Source organism: Moschus berezovskii, chromosome 26 (assembly GCF_049115385.1).
Source record: "Moschus berezovskii isolate FMDL1 chromosome 26, NW_MosBer_1.0, whole genome shotgun sequence".
In the NCBI taxonomy this organism is placed as follows: domain Eukaryota; kingdom Metazoa; phylum Chordata; class Mammalia; order Artiodactyla; family Moschidae; genus Moschus; species Moschus berezovskii.
In genome coordinates this window covers 34083985-34111573 of record NC_142485.1, presented here as the reverse complement: position 1 = coordinate 34111573, position 27589 = coordinate 34083985, and the positions used below count along the sequence as shown (strand labels likewise).

The following is a 27589-nucleotide window of genomic DNA, read 5'->3' as shown; positions in this document are numbered from 1 at the left end:
AAGATTAGTGAGATACAATGAAAATAATAAAGACTTTTGAAATCCAGATAGATCACAGTTTGCATATCAACCCTGACACTGTGTCTTTGAACAAGTTCCTAAATATCTCTCATCTCAGAGTTCTTGTTTTCTCATCAGTAAAACATATTTTGTACCTCAGAAATAGTCAAAGATATATAACTGAGGCCACTGTCTACAAATTTTTCAATAAATATTAATGCTTTGTTCTCCCAGTATGGTGTTTCCCAGCAGATTATGTTGCTGATCCAACATGGGGTTTAAATAACAATTTGATCCAGCTATAAAACAATGTATAAAGAAGCTGGATTCAAGTGAAGGCATGACTTGCTTCCAAAATATGTGCAATCAAAACAAGGAGGGAGCTTCCTAATATCACAGGAACTCATAATAAAGAGTGATTTCTATAAATGAACAACAGTGGAATTAGAAAGAGAGGGAGTGAAATGGTACCGGTGAAAATGGAGCAAATGACTAATTCATAATCTCCTTCATTTACCTAGTTCTAAAACGTACAGTTTTTGTGTAAAAAGCATTTTAATGCAACTCAATGTTTTTCGGAAGAAAGTTACTCTGTCTTCATAACAAAAAGTTATTTATAATACAATTAAAATGATAAATAATATCTTGAAGTTTTGTGTATTTTACAATGTTGTTATTGTTCAGTCGCTAGGTCATGTCTGTCTCTTTGTGACCCTATGGATTGACTGCAGTAGGCCAGGCTCCTCTGTCTTCCATTATATCCTGGAGTTTGTTCAAATTCATGTTCATTGAGTCAGTGGTGCTATCTAACCATCTCATTCTCTGCTGCCCTCTTCTCCTCCTACCTTCAGTCTTTTTCTCAGCATCAGGGTGTTTTCCAATGAACTGGCTCTTTGCATCAGGCAGCCAAAGTATTGGAGCTTCAGCAGTAGTCTTTCCAATGAATAGTTAAGATATTTTCCCCTATTTTGAGGTGGACCCATATCTTATGCTGAGAAGTATGAGAACATAATGTTAATTATGTTGGTAGAATAGAATATTCTACTTTTTTTTTTTTTTTTTTTGCATTTAAGGCCAATCCATTGAGTATTTTGAAATATCCAATATTTTGAGGTGTTTTTAAACTTTTATATGCAAGTATACTCTTCATTTAACTTTTAAAACACTGCTTATATGAATAGTAAAATAATAGCAAGTAGTGAAAGTATGATGATATAGTCCTTCATTCCGTTACTATTAAAAATAAAATGCCAGCAGTGAGTTTCATTCCTGGCCCTGGTAAGAAGTCTGACACTGAGCACCACCTCAAGAATGGTCATCATCCTCATATGCTTCTCCATTGAATGGCACCGTCTTTCCTGATCTGAATTAAAGTCCGCTAGTTTTACTTGGTTCGTTTCATTGATCTCTTCTACTTCCTTCTTCTCAGGAGTTTTTCTAGCAAAGAGAGTTTATCAGGGGAGAGAAAGCCATTCTTGGGAAAGTTTAACCTCAATTTGGTGATTAGGCAGCCCTTTTCATGCAGTCTGTGATAAATCACCATGCCTTCATTTAGCACACACGGATGTCTTTATGCTTGACAATCTGACCTGGATGAGAAGTGATGACTATAGTTTGGTTGTCAAGAGTAGATTGCCTTTTGGAAGCCACACAAAACTTCAGTCAGCTGCAAGTTCATGCACAAGAGATGGTATTCTCCTCCTTAAGTAAAAACATGGTCCTTCTGATCTAAAGCAATGATAATATCCTCTTTCTCCAATACTGGTTCTTGATCTTCCTCACCATGGAATGTTAAATTCTGGCCATCTTTCATGCTTTTGTTAATATGAGATTCTGGAATTTTCTTCTGAAAATACTAAAATTCTCATTTAACATTAGTGTCACGATGAAGTCCAGTCTGGAAATAAATTAGGGATAAATGTAAGGGAGTGACAGTAAACAGTACCTTTCACATCTATGCTCAACAATCAGGAAATTGTCACTAAATAGTTAAAAAAAAACAAACCTATAATCCATAATCTTAATCTTACTACTCTTTGTTTCAGAAACAAATCATGGCAAAATCTTCTCAAATTTGTAGATAGCTAGTCAGGGAAAACTGTTCTGTATCAGCCTCTTAATCCTTTCTTTCAGTTAGACAACATAAAAAAGAACATCACTTTCAGCACCTGAAGATTCCCAAGAAGGTGGAAGCAAGATGGAAGCATCGCCTTTTGAGAAAAATCTGTTCCAGAAAAGTTCTTTCATTTACAAGATTGTCATTAGACAAACTGTTGAAAATCAGTCTGCCCACATAGTGTTGTCATCTGAAAGAGAGGAATAAATTTAATCAATTTTAGCAATCAGTAGGATGTTTTGTCTACATGGTGAATCCAAATATCTGTGCATTTGAATGTTACTAAAATATCTGGAGAAAAAGTTGAACTTTTACAAATTTGACAAAAATGTATTTCCATTTGACAAAGTTAAGCTGGCCTACTTATCCCCCATTTAATTAAAAATCTGTCCTTACTTCACACTTCTTAGTAGTTTAAAGTTTGTGCATTTTCCCATATTTATAATTAATTTGCATATATTTTACATAGAGCTATTTTAACTAGCTTGATATATTCAGTCAATAGAGTCACATCAGATGTTTTAATACATAAACTAAGAAATTTAATTGATCAAGAAATATTCAAATGAAATTACATTGATGTCACACGACATAAATCTACAGTAACTCCCTTCTTAGAACTCCAAGCGGGGAGGAGTTTTTGTCCCTGTATAGTTTAGTATGCCAAGAAATATTTTATAGTTTTTTAAAGATCCTGGAAATGCTGATAAAGTATCAGAATACTTGATCAGGAACAACCATGAGCTCTATTATGTTTTATGTGCCAGTTAGCTCTTAATGCATTTACATGTCTCAATACATTATTAAATAAATATATAGAAAAAAAATAAGACCATAGAGATATTCTTGAACAATATGCCAGGTCCAGAATTATTTGGGTTGAGAGTTGGATTCTGAATAAATCCCATAAGAGATGGAATACTCTAGCTCAAGTTTTTTTTTTTTTTTCCCTCATTTTAGATGTGTATTGAATGGCTTCTTTCCCTCAGAGACCTGGTGAACGTATTGGTTAAATGAGATATTCGTTAATCAAGAACCTCACCTACCTTGGTGTTAGGAATAGAGAATTTCCATTTACCCTTCGAGAAGCACTTCATTATATACTATTTGGTAAATAGGAAAGCTTGGTAAAGCTGATCTACAATATTTTGGCCTCCTGACACAAAGAGGGGACTCACTGGAAAAGACCTGGATGCTGGGGATGACTGATGGCAGGAGGAGAAGGGGCGACAGAGGATGAGATGGTTGGATGGCATCATAGACTTGATTTGAGTTTGAGCAAACTCCAGGAAATACTGAAGGACAGGGAGCCTGGCGTACTGACGTCCATGGGGTTGCAAAGTGTGGGACAGGACTAAAGTGACTAAGAAAAAATAGCCTCTCATGTCTAAAGGTAGGTTATTATTTTCTAAATGGAAAATAAATCTATATTAAGATTCAAGTCATAAGGTAACCAACTATCATGGTTTGCCTGGAATAGAGTGACTTCCTGAGAGGCAGGGATTTCAGTGGGAAGTCTGGGAAATCGCCAGGCCAGCAAAGACGTTGGTCACCATATCTGTAGAATAGGTTCGTTTTCTGAAGTTTTTTTTTTTTTTTTAATTAATTTGCCAATTGGTTAGCAGCTTTGATAATTTTGCTGTTTTTCATTATAATATCAAGTTTGATCATGTTATCTCTGAATTTTTAAAATTCACTTTACTTAGTAAAATCTTAGAGGGAGACCAATACAGGACAAAGAAGCTACCGTTAAAGGATTTCCCTTAAAAAAAGCCCTTTGTGGTTCAGAAGTAAGCCTGGTTTTCATGCCATTGTTAGGTCCATCAGGTATAGTCTGTCCTTAAGGATTAAAGATTTCCTAATGTCTTCTGTGGAAAAATAGGATTCTCTTTCTTTCTACATAAGTAGCCTTCCAAACCTTCATCCTTGGCTCTTTGAACAAAATAGAAAAGGAAGTTAGAAGCTTCTGCAGGAACTGCAAGCTGGGTGAACATATCTAAGCTAAGGATACCTTGATTTTAGGACCTCTAGTTTGGAATGAATCAGAGAAGGCAATGGCAAGCCACTCCAGTACTCTTGCCTGGAAAATCCCATGGATGGAGGAGCCTGGTAGGCTGCAGTCCGTGGGGTCGCTAAGGGTCAGACATGACTGAGCGACTTCACTTTCACTTTTCACTTTCACACATTGGAGAAGGAAATGGCAACCCACTCCAGTGTTCTTGCCTGGAGAATCCCAGGGACGGGGGAGCCTGGTGGGCTTCCGTCTATGGGGTCGCACAGAGTCGGACACGACTGAAGTGACTCAGCAGCAGCAGCAGCAGTTTGGAATGAATAGACCATCTTTGCTCTCTCTTCCTTTGGTACTTACTGAGTTGGAAATTTTCACCATGCATGGTCTCTAGCAGCAGAACGCAATGTTAGTACAAACAAAAGGGGTATGAATGGAAATCAGTGACATGTGCTTGCCATGTTCTAGTCTAGATGACTTGCACTCAATTTTAGTGATTTTGGTATTCAGTCTGTCTTCAATTCCCATTTACAGGTAACAGCTTTTACAAAGATTTTATTTTTCACTTTCAAAACATCCATAGTAGTATATGGACATCTATGTCTCTGTATACTTACTTCAGACTTATAGGCAGTTCAAAAAAATAAATAAAACTGAAAAAAAAGAGTCATTTTTGTAATAATGGTAACTTGCTTGTTCACTTTTTAATTTGTTGGCGGCCGAGTGAGGTCAAACTCTTAGCCTTTTATCTCTTTGCTTATTGTCTACTCTCGTTCTTTGTCCAGTTTTGTTTTGGTGTTAACATTTTTATTTCTCAGAATTTGTATCTAGAAGATATTATTAACCCAGTTAGCTTACTTGTTGCAAATAATTTTCCAAAACTGTCACTTGACTTTCATTTCATAATTATTGCTTACAAAATATTTAATTATATTTTCAAATTTATTGATTTTTTTCCCTTAGTTATTTGTTTTTACTGTCACTTTTCTGCTTAGGAAGGGACGTAGGCATATTTCTTAATCATATCTTCAGTTCACTGGCAAAGAAATAAAATGAAGTAATTTTATTTCAATGTTTTCTTATTTCTCTTGCATTTTCACTTATATGGCTCTAATCGAAGGATAAAACTTTTGAAGGACTGTCAAAATAGGCAAGAAATCAAAATTATTTACTAAATACAAAGTTGACTGCTCCCTTCCTGACATCAATACCAAGCTCTTAGGTTTCTCTGGGAAATATGCCCTAAGGAGTATTTTGTTAATTTTTTTTTTTTAAGAGATAAACTGAAGCTTTACATAATAAAATACTATTAACCTGACAGATTTAAGTAGATTATTTTTGTCCTTTTCCCCCCTCTCCTTGGAAAGTGGCAATCACATCGTCCTTACCCTTCTTTCTTGTCAAGCATATTTAATAACATACTCAGAAGCAGATGGACACAAATACTTGATGTGAAATCAAAAAATGTAAATCTTCTCAACTGAGAAATTCAGGTTAGTCATCGCAGAGTATGAATACTTGAATCTAGTCTCTTCCCATCTTTTTACATTAAAGCTGGGCCATTTAACCTTCTCCCTATAGATTTAGTTTCATTTCACAATTTAATTTCAGGCTTGGGGAGAAGGAAAAATCACAAATTATAGAATTGACAAGAATGAGAATAAAATTAAAAAGATTGTAACCATTTATAATGGTTTTCCTGCATACAGAGTTACTCACTGGATGCTTTACATATTCTCATGACAATCCCTGATGATAAATTAATTTGCATTATACCCCTTTACAAGTGAAGAATTAGAGGTAAAAATGTGCCGAAGGGCATGGAGTAGCATGTTTTCCAATTGGGGTATAACTGACATATATTAGTTTGGGGTGTACAACATGATTAGATATTGGTATACATTGTAAATATGTCTAGGTAATTTAACAATCTGTTACCATACTTAGTTACAAAAATTCTTTGCCTTTTATTTTCTTGGGGAACTGCTATACTGGTTTCCATAGTGGCTACACTAGTTTACATTCCCACTAACAGTTCACAAGGGCTTCTTTTTCTGAACATTCTCACCAGCACTCACCTTTTGCCCGCTGCTGCTGCTGCTAAGTCACTTCAGTCGTGTCTGACTCTGTGCGACCCCATAGACGGAAGCCCACCAGCTCCCCCATCCCTGGGATTCAATATAAATTGTTCTAAGAGGTAGGAGATGATACCTCATTATAGTCTTGATTTACATTTCTTTGATAGTGATGCTGAGCATCTTTTCTTGTGCCTGTTGACCATCTGTGTGTTGTCTTTGGAAAAATGTCTTTCAGTTCTGCCTATTTTTTAATTGGATTTTTTTCCCCCTACACTGATATGTGTGAGTTCTTTGTCTATTTTGGATATTAACTCCTTCTCAGATATACAATTTGAAAATAATTTCTCTTATTCAGTAGATTGACTTTTCATTTTGTTCCTTTTGCTGTGCAGAAGCATTTTAGTTTGAACTTGTACTTGTTTTGCTTTTTATGCTAGATTAAAAAGAAATCACCAAGACCAATGTCAAAGAGGTTACTTCTTATGTCTTCTTTTTGGAGTTCTTTGGATTCAGGGATGGTACTTGAATGTAAATTCAAGTCTCAGGTCCATTTTAAGTTAACTCCTGTGTATGTATAGTGGTCCATATTAATTCTTTTGCATGTGGCTGTCCAGTTATCTCAGTGCCAATTATTGAAGAGCCTGTCCTTTCCTCATTATATATTCTTGGCTCCTTTGTTATCAATTGACCACATATGTGTGCATTTATTTCTGGTCTCTTGTTCTGTTCTATTGACCTATGCGTCTGTTTTCATGCCAATGCTTTACTGTTTTATCTACAAATCTTCTGACCTCCAGGCCAACCTTTGAAACCAGTGGGAGACATTAACCATTCTTACTGCCGTTGTTGTTGACACCATATTTCCTTAGTAATAAGACTGATGTCACATACCTGACTCCATGAGTCCCTGCTTTATGCCAGATTAATCTAGAACGATACTGTGCATGCGTGCAAAATCACTTTAGTCGTGTCCCACTCTTTGCAACCCCATGGACTGTAGCCTGTCAGGCTTCTCTGTCTGTGGGTTTCTGCATGGAAGAATACTGAAGTAGGTTGCTATGCCCCCCTCCAGGGGAATCTTCCTGTCCCAGGGATTGAACCTGCGTTGGTTCAATCCTGCATTGAATAAAGAATAGGGTTCTTTATCCCTTGCATCACCTGGTAAGCCCCAGAATGATACTATCCTCCCTATACTTCTGTCCTGGAGGGTGTCTAGATTTCCTAAGCACTAGCAAAATGTTCTTTGCAACTGAGTCCTCAGTATACATCACTCAGCATTTCTTGTTGCTAATAATCTATTTGCAAACTTAGCCTCCGCTGATAAACAGACAGCTCTTTGGACACTAAACACTCTGTACCTCAGATTCTCTACCCATACGTTGGGACCTCATGAAGAACTGGCAGAAGAAGGAAGAGAAACAGGATCCACAGAGCACTTAGTTCAGTGCTTGTCACAAAGTAAACGCTAGAGAAATGCTTATCAGATTCTCTTAAAGCTCTTTTAAATTCCTGTTTCATTTATAATCAAGATTTCTCTGTTGCACAGTGCCTGAAGGTTGCATTTGGAATCAGCCTTTAATTCATCTTCTGAATCTTAAATGTGGCTTTTCCAGAGATTTCCATTTACAAAGAGAACACATAGCCTTTATAAATGGACCTTAGACCCCACTGAGTTCACATATCTTTAATGGAGTTGTAAAAGACTTTTTTCATTTTTTAAAAACACTTTTATAAAAATGAATAGCTTTGACTGAACTAAAATAGAAAATGTAGAATTAAAAATATTATACTTTACACTTGGCAAGGGTATGTATTGTTTCATAAAACTTTTATGGGATGTGTATGCATTAGGTTGCAATATACATTATATATTTTATTCTGGGTCACCATCATTGTAGTTAGAAATAAACGAGTCCACATTATTAAGTATTTAAATAGTATGTCTAGAGTGACTTGAGAATCATTGGATTTTATAATCTCACTGTCAAAAGAGACATAACAATCTACATATGTTCACAAAATTCAAAGCAATATTCAGTGAATAGTTTTTTTCAGTTTTTGCTTTAAGAGAGCATAAGCTTCTTTCTGTACATTTACCCATTTAAATGTCATATTTGAGATTTGTATGGGAAGGAAGAACCGTTAAGTGTGCTCTTAAATGTTAAGGGTAGAAATCCAACATCCCAAGTACTACGTTATGTAAAACTTTAGCTGATATAAACATGGGCTTCCCAGCTGGTAAAGAATCTGCCTACAGTGCAGGAGGCCCTGGTTTAATCCCTGGATTGGGAAGATCCCCTGGAGATGGGATAGGCTACCCACTCCAGTATTCTTGGGCTGCCCTGGTGACTCAGATGGTAAAGAATCTGCCTGCAATGCAGGAGACTTGGGTTCCATATCTGGTTTGGGGAGAGCCCCTGGAGAAGGGAACAGCTACCCACTCCAGTATTCTTGCCTGGAGAATCCATGGACAGAGGAACCTGGTAGACCACAGTTCATGGGTGGCAAAGAGTCAGACATGATTGATTTAGCTCAATAAAATAGGTATTAGAGATCTTTGTTTTAAAAGAAAATTTAGAAAAATCTTAAAATTTATCTAGATTTTCTATGAATTACCTGTTCTTCAACTAATTTACTTCTATTTGTCAGTTTCTCCTATAGAAGACATATTAATTAAAATTCTGCTTTAAAATATTAACTTTCATAGTTTTCCTATTTTTCTTTCTTTTTAATTCCTTCCCCTTAACTCTCTCCTTCCCTTACTTGCTTCCTTCTTTATTTTTAGGAGATGGAGTCTTTTCTAGAAAATTGGTATAAATCTTGAATAGCTCCTTGAAATGCAATTGGATATAGAGGATCAATTTTTTTAAAAGATTCACATGTGACTGAATATATTCTTTAGATTTTTCTAAGAATGGGAGAAACCTCTGTTTTTAGGGATTGTGATTTATAGAGAATAAGGAATAAAGTGAAACAATTTTCTGCCTTTGAAAGGGATGTAATTCCCATGAATTCCTTTCACAAAGCATAAAATTGATGATTAACCAAGCAAAACAACTGGCCAGTTCCTTTATCTAGCTGTTTTGAATTGAAAAAAAAAATTACTTACAATTTAGCTCTATATTTTTATATGGATAAGTTCTATTTGGAACTCAAGTACATTCATTAAAATAGCGTCTATGATGTCTTAAGATGCTAAAATACTGTTGTCAGATTTTACTGTCTCTGACAGTCTTGCCATGAAAGGTAAATTAATTTTAGTTACATATAACTTAGGTATAATATCGTTTTGCCCCCCTTAAGTTGTGGAAGCTGTGCAGTTGTTATAATTGATCTTGCCTAATTGAAACCTCCACTGAGTGTCGACCTTGTTAATCTACTTTAGATTATAAACCCAGTTAGTCTGGAGGGATTTTACAGACCTTGTTACATTCTTTTCACAGATTTTATTCCTCTCATTTCTTCTCTAGAGACATTTAATCAATTGATGCTACCAAAAAGAAGGAAACAATGACACTGGGGTTTTGATGCACCTGGTTTTTTATATATGTGCTCCTCAGCTGCAAGTGAGTTACCTGCAAGTGAATTTCTATCTTGCCTCTGTCATTCCATACTTAACCTAATCCTATCCCTTTGAATATCTTGAATGGCACCTTGGAGAGGCAGTCACTTGCACATCCATTCAAGAGATTGTTTCCCCTACTCTGATTAAATACTGCAGACAAGTGGTTACTCCAGACATTACTTTTAACTCTTATTCTTCTTATTTAAATATGAAATATAAATTATGACAATCTTCTATTATTTAAATAGCTTTACCTATTGTGGCTTTCCAATTGGCAAGATTAATGTACCTTGCTCGATGGCTAATATCTAAGCCATCTGAATTTAGTATTATATTTTAAGTTGGCTTTGAGTGTGGACATTTTGTTAGTAATTGATTGACTCATCTTCCTTGGGCAAATTCTGTCAGTCCTCACATAGCAGCATGTGGCGTGAAACGTGGCTTTATGGAATTTACAATTAAGTGTTGATAAAATAGTTACACAGTCTAATAGGAGGACTGTGATCTGGACAAAAGGGTATGTACCAAGAGTAACAGAGTAACAAAACACCTTCTGTCTTTCTGGTTTTCTTTCAATCCTTGTCTTTGGCGCTGATACCTGTTATTGGGAATCAGGAGTCATGTGTGATCATAATTGCAGTGTACCTGGCTTGCCATCCTCATTGTTAGCCTATTTTGGCCTTTATCCAGACTGTTTGCATATCCTTATCCCCCAAAGAAATCAACTCATTCTTTGTGAAGACAGTGCTAGCCATGTGTTCCAACTCTGGTGTTAAGTACAGATCTCATCTCGAGAAGCCTTGATAGAGTAATTGAGGCAAAAGCTGTTATTGTTAAATCCAGAGTTTACCTTCTTGAGGAAGACAGTAACTTGTGAGCTTGTGGAATCATAAAGCACAGTTTATTCAATGTCAGCTCTGTCTTCTCCATGAATCCCCTGTGAGTTTCGTACTGACTTTGGAAATTTGGACACCAGGATATGAGATAGCCCAGCTGGGTTTGAAGAGCCAGATGCCCTAGATACTCCCATGCCTCTTAAGACATAGCTGATCATGCTGCAGCCCTGGAGTACTGCCAGCTACTTGTGGGCTATGAAACAGGTGAAACTCGGTAGAATGTGTTCTCAGAGTGTCAACTTAAATAATAAGCTTATAATAAAAATGATAACAAACCAACAAATGGAATTACTTATAGAACCTTACTATGACAAGCAATGCATCTCATTCTGCTCATGTCTTATCTTATACCAATATCAGAGCAACCTATGAGGTAGAGATTATGGTTGACCCTACTTTATAGCTGGAAAAAAAAAAAAAGACTCTCAACAAGGTTAAGTAATCTTCCCCCAAGCTGCATAGTAAGAAAGCTAAAATTTAAATGGAGCTAAATTTAAACCCAGAAAAGGCTAACTCTAGAACCAGTGATCAAAACACTGCACTGGTTTTTGAGGAATTTTGGAAAATTGCAACTCCTTTAACACTGTCAGTCACATTTTGAAATATATTTATAGATGCTGTATCAAACGTTTAAACAATATGAAAACCTTTTTTCTTTTGAGATGAATTGATGAATAAATTCTTTCAGAATGTTTTTAAGGGAGCAGAGGGCATTACATTAAAAAAAATCATCAATTCCAACAATTTCATTTGAATTTAGAAATGAGATTCTACTTGATTATTTTCAGCTCATTACAGTTGAACTATTGTTTAAAGGTAATTTGTTTAATTTATTCAATATTAAACTTATAACCTGAATTTTTAAAAATAGTTATTATTGACACTTCTTTGAGAATTCAAAGTTAAGAGTCACTTCAGTTCACTTGCTCAGTCATGTATGACTCTTTGTGACCCCATGGACTGCAGCACGCCAGGCTTCCCTGTCCATCACCAACTCCCAGAGTCTACTCAAACTCATGTCCATCGTGTCAGTAATGCCATCCAACCATTTCATCCTCTGTCATCCCCTTCTCCTCCTGCCTGCAGATTTTCCCAGCATCAGGGTCTTTTCCAATGAGTCAGTTCTTGCATCACGTGGCCAAAGTATTGGAGTTTCCGCTTCAGCAACAGTCCTTCCAATGAACATTCGGGACTGATCTCCTTTAAGATGGACTGGTTGGATCTCCTTGCAGTCCAAGGGACTCTCAAGAGTCTTCTCCAACACAACAGTTCAAAAGCATCAATTCTTTCGTGCTCAGCTTTCTTTATAGTCCAACTCTCACATTAATAATATGCTGTCTAGGTTGGTCATAGCTTTTCTTCCAAGGAGCAAGCGTCTTTTAGTTTCATGGCTACAGTTACCATCTGCAGTGATTATGGAGCTGAAAAAAATAAAGTCTGACACTGTTTCCACTGTTTCCCCATCTATTTCCCATGAAGTGATGGGACCAGATGCCATGATCTTTGTTTTCTGAATGTTGAGCTTCAAGCCAACCTTTGAACTCTCCTCTTTCACTTTCATCAAGAGGCTCTTTAGTTCCTCTTCACTTTCTGCCATAAGGGTGGTGTCATCTGCATATCTGAGGTTATTGATAATTCTTCCAGCAATCTTGATTCCAGCTTGTGCTTCTTCCAGCCCAGCGTTCCTCATGATGTACTCTGCATATAAGTTAAATAAGCAGGGTGACAATATACAACTTTGACGTACTCCTTTTCCTATTTGGAACCAGTCTGTTGTTCCATGCCTAGGAGAGGCACAAAGGCTGTGGGATAGAAAGAGTAGAGGAAGCTTCTGACGGAGATGTGCTGTGGAAAGCGAGTGGGAGCTAAATAGAGGAGCTGGGTGGCAAAAATCCCAGGCATATAAAAAAGAGGATTCATGGGGTATACATTTTCCTTTTCCAAACTAATCAAGGAGAAGAGAGGAAGCCGATAAAAACGGAAAAGGCATGAGCTGGAACAGATGGCACTTGGCATTGTGTATCTTGATACATAGTTTTGATCTTGTTCTGTGAAAATGGGATGTATCAAGATTCCATTTGAGAGTCAGGGCGGGCCATCGTCAGATTTGTAATTTGGGATGATCATCTCTGGTGATGGCAATGTCGGAGCGAGTAGCCAGAATGGGGAGGAGAATACCAGCTAAGAGTGCGTGGGTAGTAAGAAGTGTGATGCTGGGGTCCTGAGTTGAAATCAAGGCAGGGATGGTGTGCTGACAGCTGTTTAGCAGGTAGAACTGAGGACGTGGCAGGTAAGTGGATTGGGACTGGGAGGTGAAGTGGTAGGAGCATGTCTCAAAAGTCTCCCAGGAATCCAGTGAGAGTATTTTTAAGTAGTTGCTCTTCTTAGAGACTGGAATAGAGAAGAAGAACAAGCCGGTGGCTCTTTGGTGGGGCTAGGAATGTAGCGTGGTTTCCTGGTTTTTGATTCATGTAGTTAGCCAATGGTTAGGATGCTGATTGCAGCCATGAAATTAAAAGACGCTTGCTCCTTGGAAGGAAAGTTATGACCAACCTTGATAGTATATTAAAAAGCAGAGACATTACTTTGCCAAGCAAGGTCCGTCTAGTCAAGGCAATGGTTTTTCCCGTGGTCATGTATGGATGTGAGAGTTGGACTGTGAAGAAGGCTGATCGCCGAAGAATTGATGCTTTTGAACTGTGGTGTTGGAGAAGACTCTTGAGAGTCCCTTATACTACAAGGAGATCCAACCAGTCCATTCTAAAGGAGATCAACCCTGGATGTTCATTGGAGGGACTGATGCTAAAGCTGAAACTGCAATACTTTGGCCACCTCATGTGACGAGTTGACTCACTGGAAAAGACTGTGATGCTGGGAAAGGTTGGGGGTGGGAGGAGAAGGGGACGATGGAGAATGAGATGGCTGGATGGCATCACCGACTCTGTGGACATGAGTTTGAGTGTACTCCGGGAGTTGGTGATGGACAGGGAGGCCTGGCGTGCTGTGATTCATGGGGTTGCGGAGAGTCGGACACGACTGAGCGACTGAACTGAACTGAACTGAGGATGCCTTTAGAATTTCCATTGTTGGCTTATTGGCCCATTTTAATTGCTGTTCTGCTAATGAATCAACTGTTTCCTGTATACAGAGAAAACAAGTTTACATTAACATTTCAATAAAAATGACATGAACGTATTCTCTCATTTACGTATTCACTCTTTTCTGAGTATGGAAATATGGTGTGGTGATAGACAATAGGTCTCAAGTCAAATGCTGCCTGGGTTCAAACCCTGATTCCAGACTTAAAATTTCTGAGACTTTGGACAAATCACTCAACTTCTCTGCCTCAGTTAGTGTGTCTGTGCAATGAGGGCTTCCCAGGTGGCACAGTGGTAAAGAATCCACCTGCCAATGCAGGACACGTGGGTTCAGTCCCTGGGTCTGAATGACCCCCCTGGAGGAGGAAATGGCAGCCCACTCCAGTATTCCTGCCTGGGAAATCCACAGACAGAGGAGCCTGGCAGGCTCAGTCCATGGGTTGCAGAGTCAGATACAACTGAGCATACACACACATAACGAGGTCAGTAACTCCCACCAGGAGTTGTTTTGAGGAACAAATTGTCCAGTGTATATAAGGTGTCTGGCACGTGGTAATCACGAAAGGTCATTCATTAGCATCTTTTCTACTTCTGTGCTAAATCTTTTTTTGGAGCTTTAAACACAAAGACAAATGGGACATAATTATATTAGGCTGTGGTGCTTTGTCTTCCATTAACTCACTGATCAGATGTGTTTAACACTAGAGAGTTCATGTCCTTTTCTTTGTAAATAAATTTTAGTTTAGTGACATTCTCTATCTTTAGAGTTTAAAAAGTAAAAAATGATTTCATTGTTTCCTGGAAAACTGTGGTACTCTAATTTAATGGAAAAGGATGTTGACTTGTGAGCAACTTCATCCTGAGTTTGATAGACAAGTTATTGAAGAAGAGAAACTCTACTTTTTTCATGTAATTTGGAAACAATTCTCTGGAACAATTTATTTTCTGATTAAAATATTTTTAGTCTATTTTGCTTTGTATCATCAGTTAAAGTGGAAAGTAGTTACAACACTGTTAGCCAAATATCCTTGCCTAGAAAATCCCATGGATGGAGGAGCCTGGGAGGCTGCAGTCCGTGGGGTCGCTAAGGGTCGGACACGACTGAGCGACTTCACTTTCACTTTTCACTTTCACACATTGGAGAAGGAAATGGCAACCCACTCCAGTGTTCTTGCCTGGAGAATCCCAGGGACGGGGGAAGCCTGGTGGGCTTCTGTCTGTGGGGTCGCACAGAGTCGGACACGACTGAAGTGACTTAGCAGCAGCAGCCAAATATCTGAACAACATACTTTATGGCAAGGTTTTGTTTTTCTTTTCTTCCTTCATGTTTATTGTGAACTTATATATCCTGAGAGTGTTTCCTGGAAAACTAGGTGAATACAAATCTGATTTTCCTCCATTTAGTTTTAAACTTTGTGCTTTCAGAGCTGGTTCCATGAACGAGAGAAGCAAGGCAAAGTTGACTTTCCAGAATGGCACAGTAGTTGTTAGGAAGAGAAGATTTCTTGTTCTAATGGGTAGAAAACTATCTTTTCTTCCCAAGGTAAACAATATCACTTCCCCAGACCATGGAGAATACAGAATTGGATATGTATTGAAATAATAAATTGGCAGTAGCGTTTAATGTTCAAAGCCCTGAGACTTATGCTCTCTTCTATTGCATTCCAAAGAGTCACCTACTTGAATGTGCTCCCATAAAGCATCACTACTCAGTGTGTGCTCAGGGGTACCTGCAGGCTTCTTCAGTCTCCTTTTAGGGTATTCTTAAGCTCAAAACCGCAAACCAAAACAATGCTAAAACCTGACTTACCTTCTTCATCCACTATTGAACAGTGAGTTTTCCAGAGAATGCATGATGTGTGATATCACAAAGCAAAAGTTCTTGAAAAAATTCAAAATAATATTTTCTTCACTTTTTAAAATTTGAATTGTAATGTTGTATTGGTTTGAGGTTGCTTTCAGTGTTAGTTGAAAATAATTCATTGAGATTACAAACAAATCAACATTTAGATCCTATTTGAAAACTAATCCAGCTCAAGAGAGAGAAAATGGACAATAATTTTTCTACCATTCACCCAAATATTTGTCCCTCCATGAAAATAAAAGTGGAAGATTTTCCATCTCTGATGATCATTTCCAAGTGGCATAATGTATTAGGTGGATCTAAGTGGAATAAATTTTAACTGGGAACATACTTTTAACCGGAGCAATCAACAGATTGATTAGAGAATACCCTCTAATATTATTTGTCTCTTCTGACTCCAAATACAATGTTAATCATAAATATAAATCATAGTTTGTAGTACATTTAGCCCCAGAGAGCCACGCAGCTCCCTTCTCTCAGGTAAGACTCTTTATGGATGTCTGAGACAACTAAGCAGGGACAAAAGCAGTTATGTTACATTCCTGAGCAGGGCATTCTTGAAAAATTGTGGTCTCTGAGGATTAATGTTGTGGCCGCAAAGGGTGGATTGGAAAGGAAAGACTAGAGTCCAAGAGAATAGCTGGAAGCCTCTCACAGATGTTTGGGGTAAAGAATTTCACTGTTAAAATGGAAAAAAAAGAGAGAGAAGATTCAAAAGAGAAACTGCAGAGGAGGACTCAAAACACGATGCTTTTCAATTAGGTCATGTTAGAAGCAGCAGAGTCACAAGCAAGTCAAAGTTTCTAGACATTACTGGTGAGTCCAGCGGTGGTAAATTGTGCTAAGGAAGACTTGGTCCATAGGGGATAAGAATGAGTTCAGTAGTGAGCAAAAGTTTGCCTTCAAAGCAATACCAACAAGTTAAATGTTTTGTACTAAGTTGTGAATAAAAAAAAAATTGGATAAAAATGAAGCATTGGGCATGAAGTCTCCTGGAGCAGAGGAGCAGTGATGGAGTCAGTCAAAAGGAGGACAGACTGAGTTGGAGGAGAGAGATGAACCTGGACCACTGGTGCAAATTGGAGGAGAGAGATGAGTTGGAGGAGAGAGATGAACCTGGACCACTGGTGCAAATTGGGTTGTCTCATCTTTTCAGATACTCTCCCTGCACCCTGAGGCTGCAGAGCACTGTGCCAGAATCTAGCTGGAGCTTTATGAACTGTCATATAGGGGCAGAAAAGAGTGTACAGGTCTATTAAACCTTGAGGCTATAATCACAAGAAATCTACACGTATTTCAAACGAAGTCGCTCAGTTGTGTCCAAATCCTTGGAACCCCATGGACTGTACCCCACCAGGTTCCTCTGTCCATGGAATTCTTCAGGCGAGAGTATTGGCGTGGGTTGCCATTCCGTTCTCCAAGGAATCTTCCCAATCCAGGGGCTGAACCTGGGGATCCGTCATTGCAGGCAGATTCTTTACCATCTAAGCTTAATCATTTATGTCATTATCTTCATTAACTACTTGTGGAACTAACATCACTGTAATGGCAGCATGTTTTGGCATATTAAAAATTTGTCCATCCCTTACAGAAATAACTAGCACATCTCCTGTTTGGATAGGGGTAAGAATGGCAGCTTCTGACAGTGGGAAATGTACATAATGAGTTTCACTGCTTATTTATTGAAATTGTCTGAGAAGAAAGAGTGACAAGTATCCTAATAACACCCTTAGTGTCGGCAGTGGGATGCCAGCGCTCTCCTTACGTGGCCGGTGTTTAACGATACTGTGTATTTATGAGACATTTTAACCTTGCTTGTTTTTAACTGTGAAATACCTAGATCATGTTATGTATAAAAAAGTATTGACTGGGAATCAAATTTATGGAGAAAAATATCACCCTTCGGGTTGAAAAATTGACCACTACTAGAATATAATTTCTGAAAATGCAGCCTGAAGGCAATTCACTAGAGGGTAATTTTTCAGTGCAGTAGGCAAGTTTTCACAGGATTCTGACAGCCTCTCTCCCTTTCTCTCTTTCTCTTAACCTTTAAGGCATATTTTTGTTCTAAATATGTTTCAACATTATTACTCCTTAAGACATCTTGTTTAATTCATATAGTCATATGACATATGAAGCATAATTAATGCCTAATATCAGAGTCTGGGTTGTTAGTCAAGATTTTTGAATGATTAATTTGCAAAACAATATAAACATAGTAAGTCTAATTTTGATCAGTAATTATAGACACATGTACTATTTTGTGCACAACATCCTAAATAACTTCCCAGCTCCTAGGTTTTTTTGTTTTCTTTTGTTTTTCCCCTTTCCTGAAGAATCCAAACACTGTCTGACTTTTCTTTTCAAGCACATAACACTGACCGTGTCACCCTGCTCCAGAACCTTTGGTGGTTTCCTGCTGTTTGATAAAAGTAGAAAATTCTTAAACTGGCAAGGAAGGATCCTCTAGTCCAATTCCAGTATATTGTTGTTGAGTCGTGTCCTACTTTTTGTGACCCTGTGGACTGCAGCACACCAGGTTTCCCTGCCTTTCACCATCTCCTGGAGTTTGCTCAAACTCATGTCCATTGACTCGGTGATGCTGTCCAACCATCTCATCTTCTTCTCCTTCTGCCATCAATCTATCCCAGAGTCAGGTTCTTTCCTCAGGAGTCAGCTCTTTGCATCACATGGCCAAAATATTGGAGTTTCAGCTTTAGCATCAGTCCTTCAAATGAATATTCAGGTATGATTTCCTTTAGGATTGACTGGTTTGATCTCCTTGCTGTCCAAGGAACTCTCTAGAGTCTTTTCCAACACCACATTTAGAAAGCATCAATTCTTAGGCTCTCAGCCTTCTTTATGGTCCAACTCTCATATCCATACATGACTACTAGAAAAACCGTAGATTTGACTATATGGACCTTTGTCAAAAAAGTAGTGTCTCTGCTTTTTAATATGCAAAGTTTGTCATAACTTTTCTTCCAAGGAGCAAGTTTCTTTTAATTTCATGGCTGCAGTCACCATCCACAGTGATTTTGGAGCCCAGGATAATAAAGTCTGTCACTGTTTCCATTGTTTCCCCATCTATTTGCCATGAAGTGATGGGACTGGATGACATGATCTTTGTTTTTGAATGCTGAGTTTTAAACAGCTTTTTCACTCTCCTCTTTCACCTTAATCAAGAGGCTCTTTAGTTCCTCTTCACTTTCTGTCATAAGGGTGGTGTCATCTGCATATCTGAGGTTATTGATATTTCTCCCAGCAATCTTGATTCCAGTTTGTTCTTCATCCAGCCTGGCATTTCCCATGATGTACTCTACATATAAGTTAAATAAGCAGAGTAACAATATGCAGCCTTGACATACTCCTTTCCCAATTTGGAACCAGTCCATTATAACATGTCTGTTTCTAATTTTTGCTTCCTGGCCTGCATACAGGTTTCTCAGGAGACAGGTAAGGTGGTCTGGTATTTGCATCTCTTGAAGAATTTTCCACAGTTTGTTATGATCCACGCAGTCAAAGGCTTTGGTATAGTCAATTAAGCAGAAGTAGATATTTTTCTGGAATCTCTTGGTTTTTTGATGATCCAACGGATGTTGGCAATTTGATCTCTGGTTCCTCTGCCTTTTCTAAATCCAGCTTGAACATCTGAAAGTTCTCGATTCACATACTGTTGAAGCCTAGCTTGAAAAATTTTGAGCGTTACCTTGCTAGCATGTGAAATGAGTGTAATTTTGTGATACTTTGAACATTCTTTGACATTGCCCTTCTTTGGGATTGGAATGAAAACTGACCTTTTTTGGTCCTTTGGGCACTGCTGAATTTTCCAAATTTGTTGGCATACTGAGGGCCACACTTTAACAGCATTATCTTTTAGGATTTGAAATACCTCAGGTGGAATTCCATCAAGTTCACTAGCTTTTTCGTAGTGATGCTTCCTAATACCCACTTGACTTCACACTCCAGGATGTCTGTCTCTAGGTGAGTGATCTCACCGTTGTGGTTATCCGGGTCATTAAGATCTTTTTTGCATAGTTCATGTATATGTACCTGATTATTTCCCTTACATGGCATACTCGTCATCCTCTCTATGCATTGACTCATGGTGAGGATTTTAATACTAGATTTTATAACATAGTAGGAGCCGAAGGTCGGAGAAGGCAATGGCAAGCCACTCCAGTGTTCTTGACTGGAGAATCCCAGGGACAGGGGAGCCTGGTGGGCTTCCGTCTATGGGGTCACACAGAGTCGGACACGACTAAAGTGACTTAGCAGCAGCAGCAGCAGGAGCCGAAGGTTGCATTTAGTAGGCGTTTCCCTTTGGAGCAGTTTTTAATATTAAGCAGTTCACACTTTTACATATTTCAAGCATTCTTTGTAGATTCCTTTAAGGAATATTTGCTTTCAAGAGTAAAGGGTGTAATAGGAGATGAAAGAAAAGAGAGAGGAATGGAGAGAAAGAGAAAAATGAACGCAGAAAGGAGAGAGAGAAGTCCATCTATTTAGTTGCAAAGTAGTTATGTTACAAATCCAGTCAAATGAGAAGCTCTCCTTAAGAGTTATTTTGGACACAGATTTCATTCCACAGTTGGATTTTCTTTTTTTCCCCTCTGGGCCATTTTGGCATAATAACTTATATTGGGATGTTAAATATTAATAGTTTTATACATTAATGATAGGCCTTTGCTATATTAAATTATAAAATATATTCTATTAATGGTAAAAGTCCATATCTTATGAGGTGGTATAGATCATCGTAACAACCAATACTTGAAATTAAGAGAAAAAAAAAAAAACACCTCTTGGAGCTTCGTACTGACCTGGTTCCATTTTATATTCAAATGTTACCTTGAATGTCTTGGGCTTTTCACTATAATCTATATCGATAACTGTTAGTTGCTCAGTCATGTCCGATTCTTTCCTACCCCATGAATTGTACCCCGCCAGGTTCCTCTATCCGTGGAAATCTCACGGCAAGAATGCTGGAATGAAAGAAAAAAAAAAATTCTAGAATGGGTTGCCATTCCCTTCCCCAGGGGATCTTCCTGACCCAGGGATTGAACCTGAGTCTCCTCTGTATAGGTTAATCCAGTAGCTTTAAAAAATTTGTGTTTCACATTAAAACTATTGAGTGCTCCCATTCTTTATATTTTGGGGCATATTCTTTTAGTCTCTCTAAATTTCTTCTCCTGACTCCTAATATCCTCTATAATGATTCTTCTGTCTAGCTGAGAAATTAGGTATTTTTTCTGCCTGTTTGTTTTATGCCCTGTGCCTCAGTAGATGACCTTGGATAAGTTCCTCACCTGTCTGAGCCTATGTTTTCTTGTCTGTATAATGGGAATAATACTAATGCTGACTTCAGTGGGGTTATACATGTAGAGAAGCTGATGTGTGCTTAGATTATAGTAAGCACGTGAAGCCTGTGTGGGTGAGTGTTTAACTGAACATCTTACTGTAGTCCTTGCGTTGATTCTGGATATCAGATTGGCTGAAAGAAGAGGTGCAATCTAGTGCTTAACAAGCCTTTTTTCATAGAGTTGCTGTGAGTAAGCAGCACGATATTTTAGAATTCAAGTATTTTTGAAACTCCTTTTGAAAGTATGGTTTCTAGGCAATAAATGGTCCTTTATTCCATTACACGCCACCAGTAAAAAAGAGAAAAAAATTATGAAGAAATATTGAGTAATTCCTTGTTAAAAAATACAATTTTTAATTTATAGAGTTAGGCATGAACTAGTTTTATTTTACATTAATTGCTAAGTTTGGCTATTTTGTGAAATATTTTGATCAGGCCTCATTTATTTAATTGACTTCACTTCTCTGTGTATTCATTAAATCATTCCACAAATACTTATTAACCATATACTGTGTGTTTGGCACATGGCTAAGTGCTTAGAATACTATGGTAAACAAACAAGGCTTCTTATCTCAGAGAGCTCGCCATCTCTAAATAACTTCTCAATGTATTTATATCTTGACATTAAAATTGACATTGAACATTTCTTGAAAACCAATTAGGAAAGCATCTACACTAAAATCATATTTTTCCTGTACTATGTAATTTTCAAAAACACTACTGCTGTGTAACGTATACGGATATATCAAATAATGTCAATGTGATGAATTAAAACAAACATTGCCTTTTCTTATTTACAAATTAGATTTTGAACTGTTTGTTTAGGTGCGGTTTAGCATAAAATAGCTCTAATTTTCTCATCATTCTGGTAAAACTACTTCAATATTCATCTATATTATGTGTAATGAAAGCATAGCTTGGATTTGACAGGGAGAAACATTGATTTTACGTATAAATTCTGACCATTTATGCACTTACATGGGTTAGTTTGCAATCAGACTTGGTAGGAATCAGAATATATGAATAGAATTGTGCATAAATGTATATGTACAACGAATAAAAACAGTGCTTCTATTTTTGTTGATTACTGCAGTGAATAAGTAAGAAATGGTATGTATGAACATATACCTGGTCTTTCAAACATGCAACTTGCTGTTTTTCTTTGTATTTCTTTTCCAGTGATGTAACAACAGGCCCTAATATATGGAGCAGATGCAGACTTATAATAAGCTTCTAAATATTGTGGTAAAAACCAGAAACAAACTTTGTTAAATATCACATTGTTTAGAAGGTTGGTGGATTGAAGAAGGGATTTTTTTTTAAGCCACTCATAATTTTGATGTATTTTTCTCAGTTCTAACCCAAAATGTGTTGAATACACAAAAAGCATTTTCCAGGGCAGAAGCTTAGGCTTCCCAAACATACATCTCTCAAATCTGCTTAAGATGTTACTATGCAACCCAGTTTTATTTTTTCATCCATTTGCATTTTTAGATGCGTTTCTCTCCTTCTCCGGTTATTAAAGTTGGCGGCTGCATGGGGCAGATAGTGAGCCCCACTATATGCCGGTGTCTTCGTGGAAATCACCTGGGGCCGAGAGTTCCGTCTTTCTCACCTTATCATATCTGGAACACAGATTTGCTCTGCTCGTCATATTTTGGCATCTGTGAATCACCGTCATGTTGTCATATTCACAGTTACAAAGTAGCCAATGGGAAAGGAGCCAACTACTTGAGGCACTTTCAATGGAAAAAAAAAAAGTCTGATTTCAGCATTATTCACTGGAAATGCTACTTGTGAACGCATTTACTTCAGTTTCTGAGATGCTGGCAATGACTTTAATAGGCAATGCATAATCCTGCTTTTTAGAAGTGCTCCTATGTGCTAGAGAATGAAGCAACCAGTAATTATTGAGAGCTACAGGTAGAATGGCAAGTTTAGGAACCCAGAGTGAATACTTTCCGTGATTTATTTACATTTTATCAATAGTTCCTGCTACTTAAATGGACAATGAACAAGTCATGTCATTAGAGGTTATTTATGAGAATTATCTTAATCATGTACTAGTCCCTTATCATTTTACCTTTCTTCATAAATTAAAATGGGCAAAATTAAAACTAAATTTTAAAATTAAGTGAATTCAGGGTAAATCCTGAAAAATAGTAGCAAATAAATTTGTTTAAAGAAAAGATCTAATGTTTTTAATTGAAGTTAAAATCCATCATAAGTATAGGCAAAAATGCTAAAAATATTTTAAACATTATGTTTTGTTTTAGCTCTATATATTTACTAAAGGTTTCTCAGTAAAATAAGTTCTCATCTCTGTGTACCTATCCCTTTGTATATTATTTAAGTTAAGAGGATTCTTTTTTGTAACCTTCATGGAGATACAGGGTGTAAATACACACACACACACACACACACACAATGACTCTGCAACTTCTAACGACATTAAGGTTCTTCCAACTCAACTTAGAGTTTATGAATCTTCTCAAATGGTCCCCTAGTAATTTTGTATACATTTTGCTGTTGTTTGAATGACTGTGGTGATAAGATGGCAGTGCTAAGGCAAATATCCCAGGAAAGCTATTCATTTACAATGGAGTGTATAGATATTTCCTTAAGCAAGCATTTATAAAACTTTTATTTTATGAATACTATCTGTGTTGATATACTTTGAAAAATAAATCTCAAAGGACTGTAGTTCAATAATTTTGGAAATTCTACACATTCAAGTTTTACTTAGAGCTTCATAATGAACATTAGCATTTAAAAGTGCCTGCAAAATCCTTCAATAAAAGCACTTTACAAAAACACTTCAAAATATATTTGGCCACCAATTATTTTTTCTCCCTTAAAACACAGTTGTACCCCAGGGAACATATTTTGTTTGGAAGATCTATCTTAAACAGAGAGACTCATGGCTGCTTTAAAAGATCGAAGCGTCCTTCAAAGCACAATGGTGAGCTACATCCATATTCTAGAAGAATCAGCTTATTTAGTTTTTTGGCAATTCTGTTCTAAACCCACATCTTAATCATTCAGACCACCACATCATTCAGAACACCACTCCTAACACAGGAATGCTAGTCTTTCCTAGGGCTTGCATCCCCAAATCTTCATAGCAGAGTCATCTAAGTTTTCAGTCTTTCTGTGGATGGTATCAGGAGAAGGAAATGGCAACCCACTCTGGTCTTCTTGCCTAGAGAACCCCTTGGATAGAGGAGCCTGGTGGGCTGCTGTCCATGGGGTCACACAGAGTCATACATGACTGAAGTGACTTAGCATGCATGCATGCATTGGAGAAGGGAATGGTAACCCACTCCAGTATTCTTGCCTGGAGAATCCTAGGGACAGAGGAGCCTGGTGGGCTGCTGTTTATGGGATCACAGAGTCGGACACGACTGCAGCAACTTAGCAGCAGCAGAGGATGGTACGAGGCCCAGACCCACATTGATGACGTGTGGGGACATGTTGAAGTTGGGTGGCCTCAGCCTGCAGCGGCTTGGGAAGCAAGGTTTCCATTCCTGGCCAGAGATTAAGTGGGGTCATGGCAATGAGAGCACCAAACCATAGCCACTAGACCAGTGGTCAGTGACAAGGGCCTGGCCCTTTGGTTTTGCAAAATAGATTTCCCACAAAGATGGGAAGTAGTGAAACAAGTAAAGTATTTATTAGGAGGAAAAGAGTACTATGCCTATGGATAGATAACTCCCACAAACTCAGAGTTGCAGTCTTGAGAGTCATTTCTATGGGGCATTTCTTCCAGGTTTCCTTTGGTCAGTCATCTTGGTTGCCTTGTTCTAAGTCCATATTTGGTTTATCTCTGTATCTTCTTACGTGTGCACATGCATCTCTTAGCCGAGATTAGTTTTGCCAAAGAGGACTTTGCGTAGTTGGCATCACTTACTATGGGATAGCACTCCCTCCATATTTGACCTCTAAGAAGGCTTTCTGTGAATGTGTAGTCAGGAAGGTATCTTGGCTTTAAGAATGAGAAATACAAGGTCTTTCATCTCTTATCCAGGCAGAGCCCAGCCTCCTCTCTCAGTTGTCCTGCTATTCTTGTCTAGGAGTATCAGTCCACAAAGAATGAATTGCCAATTGCTTTACCCTCTGGCGGGTGGGGGCATCTACTTCCTGCCTCGGTGTGAACCATTTTGCAGAAATACATGCGTGTTAAATGAGATGATCTTCTAAAATATGACAAACGATTAATGCTTTTAATATAAAAAGAACTTTTACAAGTGAATATTACATACATCGAGTCTATCAGAAAAATAAGCGAAGTGTGTGAACAGGCAAATTCCAGGAATGAGAATAAAAGTAAGCTTTAACTCTATATAAAAGGAAGTTTGCCTTCAATAGTGGATGTGAAATCCAAATTAGAGCAAAATGAGATCGCATTTTCTTTCACCCATCCGACTGCCATATGGATTCACATCTAGAGCTGGTGAAAGTGTAGGGAAATTGATACTATTAATTTGCCAGTGGATTATGAATTATAACTTTATTTAAAGTATAGTCTGTCCATAGCTATTAAGATTATAAGTGTATCTCTTCATCCAGTATATTTAACTCTGGAGGAAAAAAATAAAATAGACATTATACATTTCTTCCTGGCTGAGTTCTTCAACCTCCCCTCCCTCTTACCTCCCTGCCTTCTGCAACCACCTGTACGGATCCACCTCCTTATCCCATCCACTGTTAGCTCAGATACCACTGCTGGGCTAGTCAAGGTGGAGCAGAGCATCTAGGTGAACTTCCCTCTTATGGTGAACTCACTGCTGCTGCTGTCGGCCAAGTTCCAGGTTCCACTAACCCACCCAGTTACCGTCTCTAGAAGCTCCTTCTCCCACTGTCCTTATGCCCTTATGCTGTTTTTCAGTTGAGATGACTTCCTTTCGTGGTGGATGAAGTCAGGCTTCTCAAATCTCGAGATTTCAGCTTTTAGGAAATGTAGCTCATTCTGTTCATACACTGCTGCCCCTCCACCAGTGCAAACAGGATCGACACAGTGAACGCAAAAGGTTTTCTGAAAGACGCTGGTCCAGGGTAGTTGGTGGTTTTAGTTGCTAAGTCATGTCCGACTCTTGCGACCCCCCATGGACTGTAGCTCGCCAGACTCCTCTGTCCTTGGGATTCTTCAAGCAAGAAATACTGGAGTGAGTTGCTATCTCCTTCTCCAGAGAATCTTCCTGACCCTGGAATCAAACCCAGATCTCCTGCCTTGCAAGAAGATGATATACTGACTGAGCTATTAGGGATGCCCTGCCCAGGGTAGAAGTCCCCTCTGATTGTGTCCTTAAAGACTAGTTGACTGTCCTAGACTCCTTTCAACCTCAGGGTAACTTCCCTCCCGGGAACACTTGGCCTTCTCGATTGGGCCTTGGTCATTAGTGATTTAGATGTCGAAGGATGACCACTGGATGTGTTTGTATCACATTCTAATTCAGACGACAGTTAGGAGCTCAGGGTCCTCTGGAGCTACCTCCATCTTTTATGCAGATACCTGGGAGGAGCATTGGCACCCAGCCTTAAACACAGCGAAATACATTGAGGAAGGGCTGACGACCATCTCTCATCAGACCCATACCCAAGCAGAATATCCTGCTAAAATAACTGAAGATGATGAAAATTCTCACACCCAGGCTGCCTCATGGCATTTAGATGCCAGTTCTCTTAAGACAACGATCTGGAGGCGATTATTTTTCTGCCCTTGTTTACCTAATCAAGCTCATTCTTATGAACCACACATGTTCACTCTCTCCTGCTGGCAAGAGCAGCCTCTCCAGGAGTCCAACCCACCACACTCATCAGGTTTAATTTCTGCCTAATTGGCTGCCTTGCCAGATCCTCTTTCTCTGTTCAGATTCTGATTTCAGAGGCCCCTGGGGTGAGCCTTCTTCTCCCTCCCCCACCACTTCTTATGAGATCATCCATATTCCCAGTGTCAAACTCAGCCTTTATTTTCATTCCTAAATGTGTATCTCCAGCCTAGTGATCGTCAACCCAGAGAAATTTTGCCTTCCCGCCATTTGGCAGTGTCTGGAAACATTTTCATCACAGCCATGTGAGGGATATACTGTCATCCAGTAGAGAGCAGCAAGAGACATATGTGTGATTTGTAGGGTGGTTCACAGCACATGACAGAAACATCTAGACTAAGCGTGAATAGTGCGGAGGTCGAAACTCCCTGCTGCTGAAACAAGCTCTGTTCTAGAATCATGTATGCAACATTACCGCTTACCTGTCAGTGTGGTCCACACACCTGATACTGATTAAACGGAAATATTTTCTTCCCCAATTCTGTGTTATTTTTCCTCTTTCAATCCCATCTTGGTAAATGGCAGCATATCCTACTTTGCCTCCCTGAGACCTGGGAGTTAATGGTGCTTTCTCTCTGTCTCATAGCCAGTCTCTCTCACATCAGCGAATCCTGGGAGCTGTATATCCCAGCATCATTCTGGCACCAGCCCTGTGTCTCTGTGTCCCTTGTAACTGCTGTATCCAAGCCCCGTCATCTCTTTCTTGGTCATTGCAATAGCCTCTTAACTGCTTTCCTGGCTTCCACCCTTGACTCTTGCTAGCAACTGGCACAG

General features: G+C 38.5%; 1 pseudogene; it reads right to left on the bottom strand.

Annotated features, from left to right (window-relative positions):
* Positions 1-1169: 1169 nt before the first annotated feature.
* Positions 1170-22668, bottom strand: LOC129549200 (dnaJ homolog subfamily A member 1 pseudogene; annotated as a pseudogene).
* Positions 22669-27589: the final 4921 nt, after the last annotated feature.